The sequence below is a fragment of the Oryctolagus cuniculus genome, chromosome 20 (assembly GCF_051225735.1).
Source record: "Oryctolagus cuniculus isolate XC-2025 breed Fujian yellow rabbit chromosome 20, ASM5122573v1, whole genome shotgun sequence".
NCBI classification, from domain to species: Eukaryota; Metazoa; Chordata; class Mammalia; order Lagomorpha; family Leporidae; genus Oryctolagus; species Oryctolagus cuniculus.
Window position 1 is genome coordinate 18,152,778 of NC_142886.1, and position 23,929 is coordinate 18,176,706.

At 43.1% G+C, this 23,929-nt stretch overlaps 1 protein-coding gene and 1 long non-coding RNA gene across 35 annotated transcripts in view; one reads left to right on the forward strand and one right to left on the reverse strand.

Annotated features, from left to right (window-relative positions):
- The window catches only part of RAD51B (RAD51 paralog B), a 657,779-nt gene that overhangs the window by 90,386 nt on the left and 543,464 nt on the right, over window positions 1-23,929 (forward strand). The window lies entirely within an intron of this gene.
- On the reverse strand, window positions 1,897-8,650 carry LOC138847197 (uncharacterized). Its single transcript, XR_011384872.2, has 2 exons — window positions 8,515-8,650; window positions 1,897-2,166 (listed from the first exon to the last, which is right to left on the reverse strand). It is a non-coding gene; the product is annotated as an uncharacterized LOC138847197 (long non-coding RNA).

Sequence of the window (23,929 nt, forward strand, 5' to 3'; positions counted from 1 at the left end):
CTCAAAGGCCAAGCAGTTCCCCAGTGGACCTCAGCTGGTGTCCTTTAGTTCAGTTCAGTTCTGGTACTGTCTGCCTGGAGATAGCATCAGATCACACAGGTGGAGGGCTCAGGCTTCAGACCAGTTGTGTGCTCTGATGGACCTTCAATAAATTGGAGTTCCCGTATCACCCTCTTTCAATTAAATTAATTTCCTAGGGTGTCTCACAGAATTCAGGAAAATACTTTATTTGTGTTTACCCACTGATTACAATTAATGTTTTAAAGGATGCAAATGAACAACTAGATGAAAGATATGCATAGGGCAAAGAGCGTGGGAAGAAGCATGAAGCTTCCATGCCTTCTCCAACCCTGCCACCCTATAGACCCTCCATTTGTTCAGTTATCTGAAAGTTCTCCAAACCTGCTCCTGTTGGGCTTTTCATGGAAGCTGTATTACATAGGCATAATTGATTACATCACTGGGTATTGACGATCAGCTTAATCTTCTACCTGAGGTTTGATGCTGAAGCCAAAAGCCCCAACTCTCTAATCATGCCTTGGTCTTTCTGGTGACCAGCCGCCATCCTGAAGCTATCTAGGATTCTCCAGGCACTAGTCATCTCATTTGCATGCGAAAGACACTGTCATTTTAGAGGGTCCAAGGGTTTTAAGAGCTATATGTCAGGAAACAGGGAGGACAACCAAATACTCCTATGTGGTTCACAGTATCTCATTCTTCGTAGCTCCTTACAAGTCTTTGGGATTGAACTGATCAGACTAGCCTGGATCCTTTATCTGCTGTGGCTGGGGAATTTGTTGCTCCTGTTGGACCAGCATGGCACTCCATTCCTTGTTTTGGGAGATGCTGTCCTCCCCAAACACATGGCCTGGGGATATCCCAGAAGAAATGGGGTCTGTTTCCAGAAGAAAGGCAGATTATATTCCAGTCAGGCAGAAGCAACTGTTTACTGCAATACCTCAGTAAGGTGTATTGAATAGACTTGGGTTGGCTTAATGAATGAGTAGATGGTGGCATTTTAGAGAAAGGGTCTGAGCGAATTCTTTGGGAAGAGACTCCCTACTGCTTGCTTTCCCTCTATTTTGGCAATAGCTCACCATGTTTTCAAAATGGATTCCTCTAGCTTCATTGGCTCCTGTCATCTTTGCTGGAGGAAAATGACATCAGGTAAGTGAGTGTGAAGGAAAATAAGCATCTGGGGCCTGTTTGCCTGCAGCTGTGGTCCTGCCCACCAGACCTGCTGCCAAAGACACATAAAAGGCTTTCCAGCTTTCCTCTTGACTTCAGGGGCGAAATGTGTCCTTCTTACATAATACATAGGATAGATATCAAATTACACACTGTACCAACAGAAGGCTGGTTCTCTTTGTTAGTGTTGTCTGAAGTTACAACTTGTAAAAATCCTTACTTTCTAAGCATGCCAATACAAAAGGAAAAAGTAATGTCTTCTTTTGGAGTCTGAACCTTTTTTCCCCACTAATTCTTATTTAAAGAGAATGTATAATTCAGACTTTTTGAATAGGAATAGAGGAAATAGCCAAAAACTTTTCAGTAGCCTGGTTAAAATGTGTAATAGCATGTGTTTAAAGTAAGTCTTTGGCAGATCCTGGGTAAGGTCACAGACCATGTACCATCGGAGACATGTGCTGCCAAGTCCAAGTGGGAGGAAGCAGTACACATCCCAGCAGGGGGCTGGGGATTCTTGGGTGGACGTGTCTCTGGCAGTGTTCTTCCTGCCTAGGTAGCTGCTGGCGATTGTGTTGAGTTAAATGCCATTGTGTTCCACTGCCTCACCTGTTTACATAACACTTTCCATCTGATTTCACACACAGGAATATGTGTCTTTTTTAATTATTAAAATACAGATGAGAAAAACAAAAACCCAACTTGGAAGTCTTTGGAGGATTTCCCTCATTTTAATCACAGACATGGATGAAGAGGAGTCCAACTTAAATGTCTGGGCTTTGGTGCCAGGCCAGCGCAGGTTCTAACAATTTTGGATGTGTGACCTTAGATGATGATTTCTCTAGACCCCACCTCCCCCATGTAAAGTAGTTATCCATTCATTCATTTAGTGAAGATTTATCATTAGTCACTCTTCTGTTTGTTGGCGACACATACAATGATGATGGTCTCTTCTTTTGTACAGCTTGCATTCCTGTTTGCCTGGGTGAGAAGAGAGGTAATAAATAGAGAGTGCGTATTAAAAGTAATAGTTGGGGGCCGATGTTGTAGTAGAGTGGGTTAAGCATCCCATGTGGGTTGTGTTTCATGTCCTGGTTGCCTCACTTCCAATTCTGCTCCCTACCAAAGTGGCTAAGAAAGCAGTGTAAGACGGCCCAAATTCTTGGGCTCCTGCCCCCGACGTGTCAGACCTGAAGGAAGTTCTTGGCTCCTGGTTTCTGCTTGGCCGAGCCCTGGCCATTGCAGCCATATGGAGAGTGAACCTGTGAATGGAAGACATTCTCTCTCTCTCTCCTCCTCCTCCTCCTGTTCCTTCTCTCTCTGTCCTCTGCCTTTCAAATAAATAAATATCAAGAAACAATAATAATTACTGCAGGAAGCAAAAAGGTAGAGCAGTGTAAAGGAGATATGGAGTAGTGAGGAGAGCAGGTGCAGAAGTAGGGTCATTAGGATTGGCATCATCAACAGCAGACTTGAATGAAGTTTGAAAAGGTTTGCCCCAGGGCTGATGTGGTACAGTGTGTTTGGTTGCCACTTGAAACACCTGCATCCCTACTGGAGTGCCTGGGATCAATTCCTGCCTCTGTTTCTGATTCAGCATCCTGCTAATGTGTCTGGGAGGCAGAAGATGATGGTCTAACCACTTGGATTCCTGCCTCTAATGTGGGAGACTAGGATGGAGTTCCTGGCGACTGGCTTTAGCCTGGTCCAGCTCTGGCTGTTGTGGCCATTTGGGGAGTGAATCAGTGGATGGATAATCTCTCTGTCTCTGTTTCTCACTCTCTCTGTGTCATACTGCTTTTCAAATAAATAAAAGGCTCTCTCTGATGTTGCTAAGTTGAGAGCAGACTGTTGGGGTTAAGAGTAAACTAGGGAGAATTGTTCGGCTTTTGTGGTTACCTGGGCAACAGATGATGGTGACTGAACCAAAGTGAAAGTGGTGAGGAATGATTAAATCTTGTATATGTTTTGGAAGTTCAGCCAACAGGATTTCCTTATGGTTTGGATATGTTATGTGAAACAAAAAGAGGAAACTAGGATTTTGGCTTCTGGAACTGGGTAGATGGAACTGTTGTCAATTGACAAAGGGTGGGGGACTCTGGGCTGAGCGTGTTTTGGGGGGAGGATCAGGAGTTCAGGCCTGTAGACACTAAGTTTGAGAGGTCTGTTAGGCACTCACACAGGAATCATGACACCTGCCAGTAGGCTGATTGTGATGGTCAAATATGGAGGATAGAGATCACTTAGGACAGGACCTGCCATACTTATCTCTGTGAGATCAGACAATGTTATTTCTACATGCGATAAGAGTAAGAGATTGCAAAAGGGATATTCAGGGAAAAGAGTTCACAGAATTTGATGGCAGATGTTTTAAAAATAATAGGTTGGAAGGTAAGATTGAGGCTATCCCCTGGAGAATAAAAGTCAAAGAGATGCAAAAATATTAGAGAAATATTAAAACATAGTAGAGGATCCATCAGGATGTCCAACTCCTTTTTTTCTCCCTAAGATTTATTTATTTGAAAGACAGATTTACAGAGAGAGAGAGAGAGAGAGAGAGAGAGAGAGAGAGAGAAATCTTCTATCTACTGGGTCACTCCCCAAATGGCCACAACAGCCAGGGCTGGACCAGATGGAAGCTAGGAGCCAGCTGCTTTTTCCAGGTCTCCCACATGGGTGCAGGAACCCAAGGACTTGGGCCATCTTCCACTGCTTTCCCAGGGGCATTAGCAGAGAGCTGGATCGGAAATGGAGCAGCAGCCATAGGGGATCACAGGCGGTAGCTTTACCTGCTATGCCACAACACCTGCCCCTTCCCAACTCCTTTCTAATTAGATGTTCAGAGAGACAAACCAAAGAAAATAGGAGGGAAGGGATTGTCAACAAAACAATATAGGAGCACTTTCCAGAATGGAAGGATTTGTGTTTCTAGAGAAGTGCTCAGCACCAGGAATGGGGAAGACCAAAAGGACACATTACCAGGATGTTTCAGAGTTCCAGAGAGTGCAGTCCAGTCACAAAGGAAGCAGAATTAGCAGAGTGTCAGACTTTTCCAAAGTAACATTGGAAGCTGGTGGGCAAGGGGCAATGCCTTCCAAGTTCTGAGGGAAAATGATCACATAGGCTTCTGTGTCTAGCCTGAGTCACTTATGAGGATAGAACAGAAATACTTTCCAGCATGTCTCCTGTCAGAAATTCTGTCTCCCATGCATCCTTCCTCAGGAAGCTGTTAAAGTATCTATTGCATCAGATGGGAAATAGGACATGAGAGCGGTGCGCCGTGAAGTCCAGGGAAAGGAGGACCATAACAGTGGAGAGAGACAGACAATCCCCGGGGATGACGAGAGCAAGTCCAGGGTGACAGCTGAGTAGCAGGCCTGAGCAGGAGGGAAGCTGCAGGGAGGGTGTGTCTAGGAAGCAAGCTGGTCTGATGAGGGGTGTGTCCCACCTTTCCCAAGGAGGTTCCCTGCCCAACAGGAGCTCACGCTGTCAAGGGGCTACCTGCAAGAGGGTGATGCCAGTTCTGCCAAGGCTCCCAGTGTTTTCCCTCCTGCTGCCAACCACCTATAAAGTCTAATGTTTAGCTTCTTGAGCAGCTGTTACTGAACTGGCAGACCAAGAGCTTGGGGCCAACTCGGATAGTCCCAGCCACACTCCAGAAAATAAAGCTATTTTCCCATTTTACAGATTTCCTTGGGAACAAGTAGGTAGAAACCATTATTTTACTTAAAAGAATTTAGTTTGTATTATATGGGCATTTGAGAATTTTAATTGTTATATATGTGATACTATCTTTTTAAGAATGTCTATCTTGTTTTAAAATGCCTTTGGATCGGCCGGCGCCGCGGCTCACTAGGCTAATCCTCCGCCTTGCGGCGCCGGCACACTGGGTTCTAGTCCCGGTCGGGGCGTCGGATTCAGTCCCGGTTGCCCCTCTTCCAGGCCAGCTCTCTGCTGTGGCCAGGGAGTGCAGTGGAGGATGGCCCAGGTCCTTGGGCCCTGCACCCCATGGGAGACCAGGATAAGTACCTGGCTCCTGCCATTGGATCAGCGCGGTACGCCGGCTGCAGCACGCTGGCCGCGGCGGCCATTGGAGGGTGAACCAACGGCAAAAGGAAGACCTTTCTCTCTCTCTCTCTCTCTCTCTCACTGTCCACTCTGCCTGTCAAAAAAAAAAAAATGCCTTTGGAGGGGCGGGGGCTGATGCTGTGGTGCAGCAAGTGACGCTGCTGCCTGCAGTGCTGGCATCCATATCCAAGTGCACGTTCCAGTCCTGACTGCTCTTCTTCCAACCCACCTTCCTGCTAATTCACCGGAGATAGCCCACGTACTTGGGCCCCTGACACCCACATGGGAGTCCCAGATGGCATTCCTGGCTCCTGGCCTCAGCCTTGCCCAGCACCAACCAATGAAGCCATTTGGGAAGTGAACCAGCAGATGAAAGATCTCTGTCTGTGTCTCCCTTTCTCTTTCATTCTGCCTTTCAAATAAATAAAATAAATCTTTTTAAAAAGGGTAAAATAAATTACTATGTAAGCAATTCAGTTACTTTTTATACCTTAAGTTAAAACATAGAGTAGTACAAGGAAAAAAAAAAACACGTTGTATTAACTTTAGGTACAAAAAGCAACTGAATTTATTTTTTTTAAGTTATCTTTTTTTAAAATTTTTTTTATTTATTTGACAGATAGAGTTAGACAGTGAGAAGAAGAGAGACAGAGAGAAAGGTCTTCCTTCCATTGGTTCACTCCCCAAATGGCCACTATGGCCGGTGCTGTGTTGATCCGAAGCCAGGAGCCAGGTGCTTCTTCCTGGTCTCCCACGTGGATGCAAGGGCCCAAGCACTTGGGCCATCCTCCACTGCCTTCCCAGGCCACAGCAGAGAGCTGGACTGGAAGAGGAGCAGCTGGGACTAGAACCTGGTGCCCATATGGGATGCTGGCACCACAGGAGGAGGATTAACCAAGTGAGCTATAAACAAGTAATCATAATAGAATGAAGGGGTAAGGGTGCTATACATGACCTTTACCAAATGAATAAAGAGAGAAGGTCATTCCAAGAAAAACCTGTGGTGAGAAGAAGCGAATGGGGATGTGATAACTTCGGGGAAATGCAGCATTGCCGTTTGGTTGAGCGTTGAGTAAGAGGGAGGGCAGGGGAACTCCAAGAGCCCACAGGAGAGCAGGTCTGCTCCACTCAGGAGTTTCTGTCAGTTTTTCCTGGAGCAGTGTTTCCCAAATTTCTGTAGTAAGAGTCACTTAGAAAGTTTGTAACAAACAGGGGCCGGTGCTGTGGTGTAGCGGTTCACTTGGGCACCGGTTCAAGTCCCAGCTGCTCCACTTCCTATCCAGCTCTCTGCTGTGTCCTGGGAAAGCAGTAGAAGATGGCCCAAGTCTTTGGGTCCCTGTACCCACGTGGGAGACCCGGAAGAAGCTCCTGGCTCCTGGCTTCGGATTGGCATAGCTCTGGGCATTGTGGCCATCTGGGGAATGAACCAGTGGATGGAAGACCGCTCTCTTTGTGTAACTCTGACTTTCAAGTAAAATAAATAAATATTAAAAAAAAAAGTTTGTAACAAGCATTTTAAAAAACCCAAACAAATTCCTAAACTTCACCACACACCTGGAAAGTCAGAGTCCTCACAGGAGAGCTAGAAATCTCGTTTTCACAGTCACACATGCACTTCTCTGGCGCCCTCTTTCCAATCCAGTGCTTGCCTCTAGAACTCTCTTTTCGACAGGTGCCCAATTGTAGCTGATTTATTGAACAAGTCCCATTTATTGTAGTATAAGCAAGTATTTTTTCCCCATATCATCTAGTCTGTGTGAGACTTTCCTTTGGCACCTTTTAATGAAAACAAAGAACTACAACTTTCGTGTGTGTGTGTGGTGTGTGTTTGTGTGTGTGCACATTTATTTGCAGGGTAGAATGAGTGCATGTGCAAATGCCTGTGTATTTTGTTATTAAAACAGTCTACACCAGCATAAAATGTTGGGAATTATATTTTCTTGGTCCAGGTTAGAGCTGGGATGCAGGCTGCTTGTGGTCTGACTCAGACATCCTTGTGCTTCTTTTCCCTCTTCAAGAGGGTGACTGCTCCTGCTGATGAGGACCTCTGCCATGACTTCCCTCACTGCTCTCTGTTAATGTCCATTCCTCTTAGGTAGAGTGTGTCTCCTGGGCACCCCCTTTATGCATTCCGTATCTTAGCTATTGTGAGTTGAGCTGCTATAAACATAAAAGATAACTCTTTCATGTGCTGATTGCATTTCCTTTGGGTGAGTTTTCAGGAGTGGAATGGCTGGGTCATATGATAGGTCTATTTACAGATTTCTGAGGTATCTCCCTACTCTCTTCCACAATGGCTGCACCAGTTTACTTTCTCATCAGCACTATTACTAGAGTTCATTTTCCCCCATGTCTTGCCAACATTTATTATTTTTTGATTTTTGGGTGATAACCATTCTCACTGGAGTGAGGTAAAACTTCCCTGTGGTTTTTGTTTGCTTTTCCCTGATGGCTAGTGATCCTGAGCATCTTTTCATATGTCATTGGCCATTTGTAGTTCCTCCTTTGAAAAATGCCTGTTCATATCCTTAGCCCATTTGTTAACTGGATTGTTTGTTTTGTTGAGTTTCTTGAGGTCCTAGCATATCCTGGATATTAATCTTTTATCAGATGTATAGCTTGCAAGTATTTTTCTCCCATTCTGTCAGTTGCTTCTTTGTTGAGTGTTTCATTTTGCTGTGCAGAAGCCTCTTAGCTTGATGTAATTCCACTTGTCTATTTCGAAAATGTATTTGTTTGGGAGTCAGAGAGACAAGGAGAGAGTTCCCATCCACTCACTCATTCAGTTCCCAGATGCCCACAATGGCTGGGGCTGTGCAGGTCACAACCAGGGCCGGGCAGACCCGAAACTGGGAGCCAGGAACTCAATCCAGGTCTCCTTCATGGGTCATCTATCACCTGCTGCCTCCCAGGGTTTACACTAGCAGGAAGTCGGGGTCAGGAGCCATAGCTGGGCATGGAAACCAGGTACTTTAATATGGGCCACTGGCCAGCATCTTAACCAACAGAGGGAAAGATGGAGAGGGAGAGAGAGGGAGAGAGAATGAGAATGAATTCTACATCTGTTTCACTTCCCAAGTGCCTGTGACAGCTAGGGCTGGGCCAAGCCAAAGCCAGGAGCTTTGAACTCAATCTGGTCTACCACATTGGTTTCAACGACACAAGCATTTAGAGCTGTCACCTGCTGCCTGCCTCCCAGAGTGCACATTAGTAGGAACCTGTACTGCAGAGCAGAGCCAGAACTGGGACCTAGGTACTTACATAGATGCAGGTGTCCCAAGCAGCATCTCAGCGGTTGCACCATATGTCCACTCCTGAAGTGAAAGATCTTGATGGAATTTTATCTTTAATTCTGTCACAATTGAATTCATGCACTTCATCTACTTTAGGATAAGGGACAAAGTTGATACACGTCTAAAGATGATCTATGTTGACTGTTAAATGTTTAACTCATATCAGAGGTCTAGAGTTCATTGTGTCTAATGCTGCCAAATGACCAAACTGATGCAACAAGAGAAAAAGAGCTGGAATTCATTAGTTTAATTAACTTTTAAGTGTTCTAGTCCCCTCAGGATAAAGGGAACTTTTACCACTAGGTGGCGCTTTTTAATTAGAAAACTCAAGTACCTAGTTGCCATGATCAACATGGCCTGCTCAGCAAAGTGGTTGCCAAGGAGGACAGCAGGTGGCAGTCCTAAGGCAGGTTTCAAATAGAGAGAAAGGAAACAAGCAGATGAAGAGAGAGAAGAAATATTATAAACAGAAAAGGCATACCAGGCCCATGGTGAGGGAAGTAGTCAAATGCCGTCAGTAGTTACTGCAGGAAAGTGGAGCCTGGTGCATTTGTTGCTCACCGTCGGTTCAGTCCTTCCTTCAGTCACTTACTTGGCACTTGTCAAGTAGTGGAGGTCAGGAATTCTGGCCCAGGACACTATGGTTATCGTGATGCTGTTCCTGACTGCCAAGCAATTATAGGTGAATTTGAATTTAGATGTAGGCTAAGATTTCAGTTAGGACACCTGCATTCTATGTCCCAGTGCCTGGGTGTGAGTCCTGGCTCTGCTCCTGATTCCTGCTAATGACCTGGGGAAGCAGCATGATGGCGATAGGCATTGGATTCCTGCTACCCATGTGGGAGACCTGGATGGAGTTCCCAGATGTCAGGTTTAGCCTGGCCCACACCTGGCTGCTGGGGCATTTGGAGAGTGAACCAGTAGATGGGATCTCTGTGTCTGTCTCTCAGTCTAAAAAAGAAACCTAAACTTAAAATCTCGACTCATTTTCTTTGTAGAATGTGTTAAATAATATGGGGAAGGATAATTTTATTTCATGTAGATGAGATTTTTCCTGGAATTAAAACAAAAGTTCTTACTGACATTCTTTGAAAATTAACTCTTAGAGACCAAGTATGCATTATACAGGAATCTGGAGCATGTAGTTTACTACCTTGGCTCTTGTTAATGGGATGGTGGTGGTAGTAGTACTTGTAGTAGTAACAGTCCATGTGTGTACACATTAGTGTGTTGAATGAAAGGTGGGGTCACATGGAGCACCTCAGCAGGGCTCTCCTGATTGTACTTTACAGCCCTCCCAGATCTTACAGAATTCAGGTTTCTGACTCTGAAACCTTTCCTGATAGCACTGTCCTTCCTCCTGCATTCCGTGTATCACTCCGATAGCCTGTTCACAAGCATTCTGTGTTGTTCTGTAATGGTGAATTCTGTTATGATGGAGTCTGCTTCATTTATGCAATTTCAGTGTTTGGTAGTACTCAGTAAATTTTGTTGGGATGAATGAATTTGACTAGTTGTACTGTAGTTGGTAGAAGATAGCTTTGTATAGGAATCCCTTCCGAGAGGGTCAATTTTTGGATGTACCAGAAAGATCTTCCTTTAATACTTTTTACTTATATTAGAAATTATAGGCACTTATGTTGAAGTGTAAGTTTACAGTGTGTCTTCAAGCGTAACCAGTAGATACATTAGGCCTAAGATGGAGATGGATTTGTAGTGCCAATTCTGCAGGGACAACTCTTTTAAATGTTAGCATAGATTCTATTGCTGCTTCTTACATAAAGAGTGCAGCTGAAGTCTTGTTATTTATAAAGTGGTAGGGACCGATGACTTGTATTATTTACTACTTCAGGAGGTGGGACCTGCCACAGACTTCATCTTGCAAGGCTGAATGTTGGAGCTTAGTTGAGGTCAAGCAGAGGAGTAAAAATGGGTGGAGAGGAGTTTTCTTGTAGCTGAATTCTACCACACTAGAGGTTAGTGTCAGGAGACCAGAATGTATTTATTGAATGCCAGAACTTTGATTCAAGAATTATTTCAGTTCTTAAAAATGCTTGCTGTTGTATAAAGAACTATTCCAAAAAGCCTTTAGAAGGATTTTTTTTCAAACAGTTATATTGAGATAGAATTCACATGTCATACAATTCACCCCTCTATATACTTCAGAATTTTTAAAAGCATATTTACAGATTGTGCAACCATTACCACTAACTCCAAAATGTTTTCCTTACCTCTTAAAGAAACCCAGAACCCAAAAGCAGTCACTTTCCATTTCCAACTCCCCTTCATTTCCAGCCCCTGGCAACTACTATTTTCTGTCTTATAGTTTTGCTTATTCAGGAAATTTCATGAAAATGGATTCATATAGTACATGCTGTTTTGTGACTGGCTTCTTTCACTCAGCGTAATGATTTCAAAGTTGATTCATGTTATAGCATGTTATCAGTACTTCATTTCTTTTTGTGGCCAAATAATTTGCCATTGTTTGAATATACCTTATATTGTTTATCTGTTCATCAGTTGATGGACATTTGATTTATTTTCACTTTTTTTTTTTTTTTTTTTTTTTTTGACAGGCAGAGTGGACAGTGAGAGAGAGAGACAGAGAGAAAGGTCTTCCTTTGCCGTTGGTTCACCCTCCAATGGCCGCCGCGGCCGGCGCGCTGCGGCCGGCGCACCGCGCTGATCCGATGGCAGGAGCCAGGAGCCAGGTGCTTTTCCTGGTCTCCCATGGGGTGCAGGGCCCAAGCACCTGGGCCATCCTCCACTGCACTCCCTGGCCACAGCAGAGGGCTGGCCTGGAAGAGGGGCAACCGGGACAGAATCCGGCGCCCCTACCGGGACTAGAACCCGGTGTGCCGGCGCCGCAAGGCGGAGGATTAGCCTAGTGAGCCGCGGCGCCGGCCCTATTTTCACTTTTTGACTATTATGAACAATAAAATTATGAGCATCGAGGCACAAGTTTTTGTGTGGACATTTGCTTTCATGTTCTTAGTTGTATATTTAGGAGCGGAGTTGCTGAATCATACATTTAACTGTGAATTTAGCATTTTGGGAACTTCTAAATTGTTTTCCAAAGTGACATTTTACATTCCCATCAGCCATGAATTAGGATCCTAGTTTTTCTACATCTTTGCTAAGTTGTTTTTGTATTTTCTTAAAAATTGTGACCATCTTAGTTGTGGGTGAAGTGGTTATCTCACTGAGATTTTTATTTGTATTTCCCTAATGGCTAATGATGTTGAGAATCTTTTCAAGTGCTTATTGGCCATTTGTATTTCTTCTTTGGAGAAATGTCTATTTAAATTTTGTTCCCATATTTGACTGGGTTTTCTTGTTATTTTGGTGTTGTAAGAGCTCAGTATGTATTCTAGATCCCTTACCAGATATTTGATTTTCAAATATTTTCTCCATTCTCTTTTTACCTTCTTGATGGTGTTCTATGAAGTGGGCAATATTTACAAATAATGAGATACAGTAGTTTAGAGTTGTTTCAGTGTGTATTAGTTGATTTTCCTTTAAGGGGATAATAATTATCTTATATTAAAACACAAAGTTGTGCCCTAAATCCCTGTGTAATATAATTATAGGGATCCAGGAAGAAGTACACTACTAAGGGTAAAATATGGCCCCTTACCTCTTCACATCCTTTCTTCCTACTGTTTTTGTGTTATCCCAGTTATAAGCCAGAAGAGAGATAATAGGAATTGGAATAGTGGGAAAAGAATAGTTGTTTCTTCCTTTTGTACCTTAGGCAAAATATACTGTAAGAGAAATAGCTAAAAAATAGGAGCACACAAAAAAAGACCAACTGATTCTAACAGGGATGACAATAGCTCTACCTTAGTCACGTCAGCATTATAGAGAAATGCCTTCATAATTGATCAGTGTCTTACTGCTGTAAGCTTTTGGCATTCTTTTACCTTAGGTGTTGTGATAGTAACCCATTGGCAACAAAAATTCACCTTTACATGGAAGGGTAAGGTAGGTAGAGAAAATGGACCATGGTTTTGGCACAGCACAAATGGATGTATTTCCTCAGCAGTAACTGAGCAGGCACACTGCTTTTTTGAATATGTAATGACACACATGCCCACCTGTCGGCTAGTCTCTCCCAGTATTATTACATTTGAGAACATTCTTAGTCCTTGTATCATACCTTCAGCTTGATACCAAAATGCAGTGGTAAAGTGAGGAAATCTATAATGCCAATTGAGGTGAATTTAAGACTGGATCATATCTGGCAAATTATAGGCACAGATGAGTGATTTTGTTTTTGTTTTTGTAATAGGGGTTTGGAATAGAGCACCAATAGCCTTCCAAAAAGAAGTCTGTCTCTCAAGGCCTGTCCTGGGGTGGCCTGTCAGTCAGTGTGGATCCCTGGCCAAGGGTCGTCAGCTGGCACATGTGAAAAGGTGTGGATTTTGTAAAGAAGGCTGGCATGCGCCATGGTGCTTTCTCACTAAAATTTTCTTTTTCTTTTTTTACAACATAAAAACTAATTCCAGACTATTGATAGCACTTGTTTATGTGAACAGTACCCTAAATTTTGTGCCCTAAACTGTAACTATTAAAACATGGTGGGACTCGAAATTCAATAAATCTATAGCAGGCTCTGATTTTTAAGTTGATAATTTTGTATGACCCATGAATGATGCCATAAATATCCAAATGGCCCTTGGCAGAAAAAAGGTTCCCACCCTGCTAGGTTGTTGCTTTGTGATTGCCATAAATGCTTCCAGCACTTTCTCTCCTGACTCTTCTCCACACCTAGAAAGATGTTTTAGATCTTCTTCATATTAATCTTGTGCTTTGAGCAGAATGAAGAGATGAGTCAGAGAAGTTTTCTAACACTAGAACTTCGGGGGAGGTCATACAGCTTGATTTGGAATCTGAAGCGCACTAAATGTCAGTTTTTCTCCTTCAGGCTGATGGACTCGTTTGTAATCACGAGCTTGTTGCATCATTGTGACCTCGCTGAGGGTGTAGGCCTCTCCTGTAGAACACAGTCCCCGAGAGACTTGTATTTGCTATGTAATGTAGACGTATGTTGAGCTGATTGTGAAACTCCTTGCTGTGTGATAGCAGGTTAGCTTGTGTTGAGTTTGCCCTGTAGACAGTGCTGTCCTTGAGTGGAAAATAATTGCTGTCTCAGTGTGAAACTGGCATCTGTAGTTAAGTTTGAGTAGTAGTAATCAAAACTTTCATGTGTGATAAGGTGCCCACGGAGGCTGAGGAGTCAGCTGTGTGATTCTTGAGCAACTCTTGTCATCTGACAACTTCAGTGCCACCTAAGGTTTTCAGCTAGTGTGTGGTGAGGTGATAGAGTGACTGTTATGTTGATTAAAAGTCTTAGGAGATAATTGGTAAACTTGGACTTGGAGTAAGGAACAGGTCTGTTATGAAGAAAAGCAGTGATCAAAAGAGCAATAATTGTTGACTGACTGACTATAAACATTTAAGGCATCTGGACTCTTATTTTGAGAGATTAGTTGGCAAAATATTGATGTGACACTTTGCACTAAGCTGGGTCCTGGGAAATTAGCCCAAGATAATTACTTGTTTTTTTTAAAGTTTTTTAAAAATATAGGTTTTAAGAAGTAGTCTTTAAAAGTTCTTTTTATTTTATGAGAGAGAGAGAGAGAGAGAGAGAGAGAGAGAGAGATTGATTGATTGATCTGCTGGTTCTCTCCCCAAATGGCTGCAAATAGCTGGGGCTGGGCCAGATTGAAGCTAGTAGGCTGAAACTCCTATGGGTTTCCTGTGTGCATTGTAGGGACCCAACAACTTGAGCCATCATCTGCTTCCTCCCAGGTTTAGCAGGAAGCTGGATCAGAGGTAGCCAGGACTCCAACCCGGCATTCCAGTATGGATGTCAGAGTTCCAAATGGCAACTTAACCACTGCTCCAAATGCCTGCCCCCATAATTCCTCATCTAGAGGTACTTAAATTTGAGGGGAGACGATATACAGGCAGACACATTTAGGGAGAGAGCTGGTGGATGGGAGTGCCCTCTCTCTACCTTCCCTGCCTCTCAAATAAATTAGAAAAAGAAAGCTCCAATAGCTGTGGTAAAATTATTTTTTGGGAAAAGGCAAGAAGGAAATAAATGCACAGTTCAGAATAGTGATGACTACTGAGAGAGGGGGAAGAGGATGGGGTTACAGAGAGGTCTGTGTGTATGTTCATGGAGTGTCTCTTAGTTTGGGCTGCTGTAACAGATTATCATAGAGCGGGTGGCTTACACAAAACAAAGGCTGATGTCTGGAGATCAGGGTGCCAGCGAGGTTGGGTAGTGAGGGCCCTTTCCTTGTTACGGCCTCGCATGGCTGTTCCTATCACAGAGGTTCCTCCACCCTCGAAACCCTGATCTCAAAGTCTCCAAGATAAGATGCCATCACACTAGGGATTAGAGTTTCAACATACGATTTTAAAGGGAGACAAACATTTAGTCCACAGCAGACTGGAAATATTCTACTCTGTAAGCGGGATGGCAGGTTCATAGGTATATATTCTATAATTATGCTTCACAACCTGTATAGTTTTGTGTTTTTCAAATGTTACATAATTTTAAAAAGTCAAGATATTGCCTTAAGGAAACATTTTCCAATCTGAATTGCTTAAACGCTTTTAAGTTAAGTTGTAGGAAAAAAAAAAACTGAGCTCACCAAGTTAGCTAAGCCATCTCTATGTCTGCTACCTTTGTACTTTATTAACTCATCCATTAATTTTTTCTTTAACTTTTGAAACACAATCAGACAATAATGCAGACGTCTTTTCACGTGGCCTTGACTGTCCTGCTTCTCTGCCTGTTGCAGTTCCAGGTACTCTGTCCAGAGCCCAGCTTGCCGGTCAACAGGATTCTGTCTGGTCTGCCCAGCCAGACAGCTCAGTATTCACTACCTCAGTGTGCGTGTGCGTCTGTGTTTAATGATGTTTGTGCTTGGCTTTGCTGGGGATTTTGAAATCTTTGTAGAGTTTCCCCATTTGCTGGACAGTTTTTAAACCAAGGGTCATCAGCAGAAAAAACCCAAACAAATAGAGAAATACTCTTTCATCTGTGTCCCATGTTATACAGACGCCCACTGAGAAAAGCTCCAGTTTTCTGGGAAAAGTCCTGATGGAGACTTTTCTCACCCTTTACCTTTACTCTCCAATTCATGTTTCTTTCTTACAACATGGTCATGTGCTTGCCCAAAGCCTGGCTTATGAACCGTGTAGAATATTTGTGGGGTTTTGTTGTTTAAGCCCTACAGTGTGCACATGATGCAGTATTTAATTTGGAATGAGCTCTCTGAGTTTAGTCACATGTGCTTTGTGTGGTGTTTATCTTGGAATCTCCAAGTAGAAGGGAAGTATTTTTGCATTTTATACATCTGGACGTTGTGCATGGTCCCTGTGTGAGTTGGGAATTGTGTGTGGGGCAAAATCCAAAAAAACAGTATTAAAAATAAGATGGGAGTTATAACGACATCTGAGTAAAACCCCTCAAGAATAGCCTTTGGATCCCAGCAGAGTCTGATTTGGAGGCGGTGAACTTTTTCAATTGTGTGGTTCACTGCTGGCCTGAGCAGATTGCTGGGATTATAAGGTTACCTGACACCCTCCCATGTAGGCTGTCCGGCTGCCAGACATTCTGAAAGTCTATAGCAGATCTGGTTTTTGAGGGGGAAAGATCTTGCCTTGGTTTTCAATGGGGTAAAATAAGTAAAGTAAATTTTGCTTTGCTGCTGCTATGCCTCTGCCATTCTCTTTTTCCAGAGTATCTTTTTTTTTTTAAGAGATTTATTATTTTATTTACTTATTGACTTGAAAGACAGGGTTACAGGGAGAGAAAGTAGACGAGATAGAGGGAGAGAGCTTCCATCTGCTGGTTACTCTCCAAATGGTCACGAAAGCCAGAGCTGGACCAGACCAAAGCCAGGAGGAAGGCAGGAGCTTCATCTGGGTCTCCTACCTGGCTGCAGGGACCTAAGCCTTGCGCTATCCTCTGTTGCTTTTCCCAGGCCATTAGCAGGTAGCTGCATTGGAAGTGTAGCAGCCAGGATGTGAACCAGCATCCATATGGGATACCAGCTCGACATTAACCTGTTACACCACAATGCTGACCCCTAGAAGCATCTTAAGAGACCTGTGAGGGTCTTTCCACTCACTTGCTTGATCCTGCCTCATTTCATCCAGTTTAGAGCTAAAAGATGACCATGAGAATCCTGCAGGCTATGTGTCAGGACCGGAGTGTGTGCGTGTGTGTCTGTGTGTCTAGTAAACTTAGCCTTCCCTTGGTTTCACATGAGAACTTGCTGTTTTAGACAGGACTGGACATGGTATAGAACTGCACCTCCTCTTCTTGGCGAGGGACTGTGGCAAGAAGGCGCAGAGCCTGGCTGCTCTTAGCGTGAGTTTGCATGTGGACAGTATCGCTTTTTGGCCCCAACCTAGTTTTCTTTTCTTCCTGCATCTCATCTTTTATGCGGCTGGAGAGAGCAGGCTGGGAAAGCAGAATGAAAGCTTCAGAAGGATTTGCACTTGAATAAAAGAGTGATTTCTCTTGTTCAGAGTACAGCCCAATTTGGGTAGAAAGCTGTTTGCTTTTTCACTTTCTGGGTAAGGACTGTTTGCTTTTCTCTCTTTAAATGTAATAAAGACTGGAAAAAGCTAATAAAGTAGTTGGACCTACTGGTTATACTTCATATAGAATTTTCAAGTGTATTTAATAAGCTCTTTCATAAGATTATAACAGAAATAAATAATCGAGGGGAAAGGTTAAAATCCTATCAGGTTTTGAGAATCAGTTGAATATGAGGCAGCATGAGTGCTTAATAGGATATCTCAACTAGAGGGTGGTTCTCATTGCTGATTTTTCTTTTCATTTTTCTTTCTTTATTTGAGAGGCAGAATGATGGAGAGAGGAGTGAGGTGTGTGTGTGTGTGTGTGTGTGTGTGTCAGAGAGAGAGACAGAGACAGAGACAGAGACAGAGAGAAAATCCTGGTTTACTCCCCAAATGGTTGCAATAGTCAGGCCTGGGCCAAACCTAAGCCAGATGCCAGGAGCCAGGAACTGCATTCCACACGGGTGGTAGGTACCCAAGTACTTGGACCATTGTCCTTTTCTTCTGAGGCACATTAGCAGGAAGCGGGGTCAGAAGCAGAACAGTGGGGACTCAGACTGACACTCTGATACGGGATGTCAGACAGCAAGTGGCAGCGTGGCAGCCTAAGCACCCTGCACCACAAGGCCTGCGCCCGCTTGTTGCTGATTTCGTTGGCCTTTCCTTTGGGATTTTTTTTCCCCTTGTACTTTCGTAATGCATTTTGCAACTTTCAGTTACAAAAATATCTTTCAAAGTTTAAACTTTTAGCAAATAAACACAACCTAGTCCTATGATGGGAATCACAATGAAGCGGGGAATGGGCTTGGCGCGAGAGAGGTTAAGGGTAGGAGCCCCAAGGGCTGACACCAGCATCGTGCTTGTTTAGTGCTTTAGCTACTGCAGAAGTAAATGGTGAAATCTGATGACACCAAACTGTTTTTGCTGATCCAAACAAGGGTTTCTGGGAAGCCTCTTCAGAGTATTCGGAACAGTAGAAGAATTGGGCAATGTGGTAGCAGTCAGAGCTTGAAGTGAAAATTTATGTGAAGTAGCAGGAGTCACATCAGTGCGTTGACTCACAAAGCCAGCAAGTCTTCCAAGAGGAAGACCCTGGAGTTTCTGTAAAGGATTTGGCTTTTATTCATTTTCATGAAAGGAACACTTAAGACAAAAAATGTTTTGATATATAGAAAATGAGGGGCAAGCCTTACAGCTAAGTCACTGGCTATGATATCGCATCCCAATCTGAGTGTCTGGCTTTGAGTCCTGGCTCTATTCCTGATTCCAGCTTCCCGCTAATGTGTAGCTAGGGAGGCAGCAGGAGGTGAATCAAGTGGTTGAGTCCCTGTCACCCATATGGGAGACCTGGACTGAGTTCCTGGTTCCCAGCTTTGACCTGTCCCAGACCTGGCCATTGTGGACGTTTGGGGAATAAGTCAGTGGATGAAAGATCTCTCTCTCTACTATAAAGTACACTGATTTTAAAATATGGCATTTGAATTTCTTTTTTAATACCAGCGGTAGTGTATCTAAGTAGGCGTTTCCCTCAAAATAGTCTTGGAATATTATACTCATTTTTTTTTAAAGATGTTATTTACTTATTTGAGAGGTAGAGTTAGAGAGAAAGAGAGAGAGAGAGGTCTTCTCTCTGCTGGTTCACTCTCCAACTGGCTACAATGGCCAAAGCTGGACCTATCCAAAGCCAGGAGCCAGGAGCTTCTTCTGGGTCTCCCATGTGGGAGCAGGGGCGCAAGCACTTGGACCACCTTCTGCTTTTCCAGGCCATAAACAGAAAGCTGGATCGGAAGTGGAGCAGCCAGGACTTGAACCAGCACCCATATGGGATGTCGGCACTGCAGGCAGAGTCTTAACCCACTACACCACAGTGCTGGGCCCAATTATACTCATTTTATGTATGCATCTTTTCAGGGGGGACCAGTTCCTATTCTATTTTTTTGACTATTTTCTGTGGTAGCAGATCCTCATTTTGTAGGCTATTTTTGATTTTTGAAAGAGCCAACTGTCATTTCGAGCCAAGTGTGATGAACAAAATGGGTGAGTAAGTGAAATAACAGATTTTAAATATCAATAAAATATAAAGTAATAAAACTAATTTTTCTTTTTTTATTTCAAAGCTGATTCTGAAGAAAATTGCCAATGAGAAAATGTGAAACATATTTGTGTAATAGTAGTGTTAGATTGAGTTCTTGGTTGATATATTTCACAAACATCAGCCATTTAGGTATGTAAATTATAGAGGCTTACTGAAACACCCAATTCATTACATTATAGACATGACATGTTTATAAATGATCCTCTCTTTTTAAATTTCTTTTCACTTTCCCCCAAGTATATTCTTAGGTATGAAGTAATTGGTGATTCCCTTAATATTTTGTGGCTACATTTTATGTGATGAAAAAGGCCCTGTGGGTTAAAAACCAGATAGGCACTGTCACGGGAGGTGTGGACGGTTCTCCATGGCTGGCCATCCAACCATCCATCCATTAATTATTCATCCATGCATTCATTTATTTCAAAATAACAGTGAATTGCAGTCCCTTCCCTGAAGATGGTTGGTTTTATTTGCATGGGGCTGTATCCGTGTGAAACAAATAAACAGCAGTCAGTTGCACCAGTGTGAGTGGAGTAAGTCAATGGTTTTCAATCTCTATGTATGGAACCTTTATTCTGATTAAGAGCAGAAGGATGGGAATGTACTGCTTCCTTGCCTTCTACCCCTATCCTCATGAGAATCCCTGGGGTAAGTTTTGAAAACCAGTAGTACCAAGAATAAGTTGTCTGGTCGGAAAATAGTTTGTATACAAAAGCAAGAAGGGTGACTTAGTTCATTTCTTTCTTGCTCTTCTGAGATTATTAAATGAAAAGTAAAATTTTGCACTTATCAATCCTTTTTTTTTTTTTTTTTTTTTGACAGGCAGAGTGGACAGTGAGAGAGAGAGACAGAGAGAAAGGTCTTCCTTTGCTGTTGGTTCACCCTCCAATGGCTGCCGTGGCCGGTGTGCTGCGGCCGGTGCACCGCACTGATCCTATGGCAGGAGCCAGGTACTTCTCCTGGTCTCCCATGGGGTGCAGGGCCCAAGTACTTGGGCCATCCTCCACTGCACTCCCTGGCCACAGCAGAGAGCTGGCCTGGAAGAGGGGCAACCGGGACAGAATCCGGTGCCCCAACTGGGACTAGAACCCGGTGTGCTGGCGCCGCAAGGCGGAGGATTAGCCTAGTGAGCCGCGGCGCCGGCCACCAATCCTTTTTTGAAAGTCATTGTAAAGGTACAAATTCCCGTAGCTTTTAAGTTTATGGCAGACTTCTGACTTCATGGTTTTCTGTGTTTCAACACAAGAAACAACTTCTATCTAAAAGCAGAGAAATTCCTTTTTCTCACAGAGTGGGCACGTGTCAGTCAAATACAGCTCCCTGGTTCTGCGACAAGGCCTTAGGCTGCCTCTGAGTCGTCTGGGCGGCAGGGCAGCACTTGTTTAAAAACAGACTCTGGATTCCAGTTCAGACACAGAGAATCAGAATCTCCAGAAGAGAGCCCAGGTATTTTTTAATAAGTTTTTGTCTGCATAAACCAATACTTTCTGAAAACAGATGCAACAAAAAGCCTAAAAGATAGAATAATGTTAGCATATATTGAAATAAAGTATGCTGTTGGGATTGTCTTATGCAGCTCTGATGGCAGACATGTGATTAATGATTTTGAACCTAATGATAGTAAGGAAGCTTGGTGTCATGGTTAAGAAATGGTTTCTAGAGCCAGAATGTTTGGTTGCTAACTGGCTGTGTTGACCTGCACAAAGAACTTAATGATCCCTCTTATCTGTAAAGTGGAGATGATACCAAAGCACCTTCCTCAGAAGTTTTTGTGAAGATTAAGTGAGACATTGAATGGAAAAGCACTCGACGACATCTTAGTGCTGCAGAAGGTTAAGCTTCTGCTTGGGACGCCTGAATCCTGTATCAGAAGGCCAGTTTAAGTCCCAGCTACTGCACTCTGATCCAGCTTTCTGCTAAGGCATCTTGGAAGGGAGCAGATGAGAGCTCAACTGCTTGGGAAGCTGCCACTCACAAAGGAGACCAGAATTGAGTTTTGGCCCCTCCCTGGCTCTGGCCTGGTCCAGCCTTAGCTCTTGCAGGCATTTGGGGAGTGAATCAACAGATGGAAGATCTCTCTGTCTCTGTCTCTTTTCTTTTCAAGTAGATGGAAATAAATAAATAAACATTGAAAAGAGAAAACCACTTGGAACACCATTTGGCAATCAATAAAAGTTTGGTGGCAATCAGTAAAAGGCTCCAATAAAAGTTTACTATTATTATTAATGCCCCTCTAATGATAGAGGTAGACATTTTGTTCCCTATGGTGCTACTTTATGATGAATTCAGGCCTATTTTAGAAGAAAGGGAGAAGAAAACAGGCAAATGGCTGCTTAGATACACATGGAGTGAATATATATAATTTGTTTGTGTGAGTATGTGTGTGTATAGGTATTTACAACCAACTATATTGTATAAAAACATATAATGATGAATGGGCATTTGGCCTAGCGGGTAAGACGTCTGCATCTCATATCAGAGTGCCTGGGTTCAGGGTCCATCTCCAGCTCCCAATTCCAGCTTCCAGGTAATGAGGACTCTAGGAAGCAACAGGTAATGACATACGTAGTTGGGTTATTGCTGGTCATGTTGGCAATCTGGGTTGAGTTCTCAGCTCCCAACTTCTAACAAACCTGGCCCCAGCCATTGTGGGCATTGAGGGGAGTGAACTAGTGGAATGGAAACTCTGCCTCTTAAAAAATAAATAAATAAAAATTTAAACATGTCTAATGGGAAAAAATGAACACTTTCTTCATTTTGTTGAAATAGGACTTTAAAGTGAGAGATTTAAAATTTGCTACATTTCTTATTTCTGCCGCACTCCGGGTTAAAACCAACAAGCGATAGGAACAACAGACACACTAGATGGCGCCTTAGACTTAGTTTTTATAGAAACCAGTACTAACTGGAAAAAGACAACTAAAGCACATTTTAATGAGTCTTTTTTTCTCACCATTAAAACAGTTTCATCTTAGAGTGTGTGCCTCTAAGAAATAAGAACTTTTTTGACAGAACTGGAGGAAAATTTCAGCAAAAATAAATATCCTACTTGCTAGGTTTGTGCTTGGAAAGTATTAGATGTGTTTTAAGCCACAAATGTATAAGGAAGTTATTTTCTTTGAAAACATTGCCTTATTTCTGAGTGTTTTTTCCCCTCTTTGTGTTTGTAATTTTAATATTTCTACTCTTTCAATCTTTTGTTGTTAGTTTCTAAAAATGTGGTTGTAAAGTTAATTTGAATCACATCAATTCCTATTGTCGTATTTTAAAACTTATCTGTTTGTATTAAAATATTAATTTAACAAGCCAATATTAAAGGATATCATGTGGATATTTCAAAAAGTTCATGGAAAATGGAGTTAAAAATGAAGTTTTAGTATAAAAATTTTGAAATCCATGCATAATTTTTTTTTAAAGTTTTTTTTATTTATCTGAAAGAGTTACACAGAAAGAGAAGGAGAGGCAGAGAGAGAGAAACGTCTTCCATCCACTGGCTCACTCCCAAACTGCTCAAAATGGCCAGAGCTACGCTGATCCAAAGCCAGGAGCCAGGAGTTTCTTCTGGGTCTCCCTTGCAGGTGCAGGGGCCCAAGGACTTGGGCCATCTTCCACTGCTTTCCCAGGCCATAGCAGAGAGCTGGATTGAAAGTGGAGCAGCTGGGACTCGAACTGTTGCCCATATTGGATGCCAGTACTGCAGGCGGTGACCCCACCCGCTACGTCACAGCACTGGCCCCTAATTTTTTCAAAATATCCAATTTCATAAACTTTTTGAAGTCTTCTTTAATAGTATTTTCTTTTTTTATAAAGTTTGTTTTTATTTATTTGAAAGGTAGAGTGACAGAGAGAGAGAGAGAGAGAGAGAGATCTTCCATCTGCTGGTTCATTCCTCAAGTGACTGAAAGTAGCCACGGTGGGGCCAGACTGGAAACCAGGAGCCAGGAACTCCATCTGAGTTTCCCTTGTGAGTAGCAGAAACTCATATACTTGAGCCATCATCTGCTGCCTTCCAGGGTGCACATTAGCGGGAAGCTGCATTGGAAGTGTAGTTGGAACTCAAACCCATACTCCAATATGGGATGTGGATATCCCAAGAGCAGATTAATTTGCTGTTCCACAGGGTCTGTCTTCTTGGAGTATTTCTGATACTACTGTACCTTGCTTCATGCACTTGGTCTTGTTTACTCTTGCTAAGAACTCTACAAAAATTGCATTCATTTTATCAGTAAATAAGCTATCGGATATTTAGTAACTTTCCAGCCTTATGTACTTAGTAGTATTTATGTACTTGACTGGTAGTTGCTGCAAGAGTTTCATCAATGTATTAAAATTATATTTTTTTGAGCACCTACCATGTTCCAGGCTTGCCAAGCACCAGGCAAACTATAGTGACTTAAAGTTGCCTGGGCCCCGCCTACATGGACTTTTTTTTTTTTTTTTTTTGACAGGCAGAGTGGACAGTGAGAGACAGAGAGAAAGGTCTTCCTTTTCCGTTGGGTCACCCTCCAGTGGCCGGCGCACCGTGCTGATCTGAAGCCAGGAGCCAAGTGCTTCTCTTGGTCTCCCATGGGGTACAGGGCCCAAGGACTTGGGCCATCCTCCACTGCACTCCCTGGCCACAGCAGAGAGCTGGCCTGAAAGAGGGGCAACTGGGACAGAATCCGGTGCCCCGACCGGG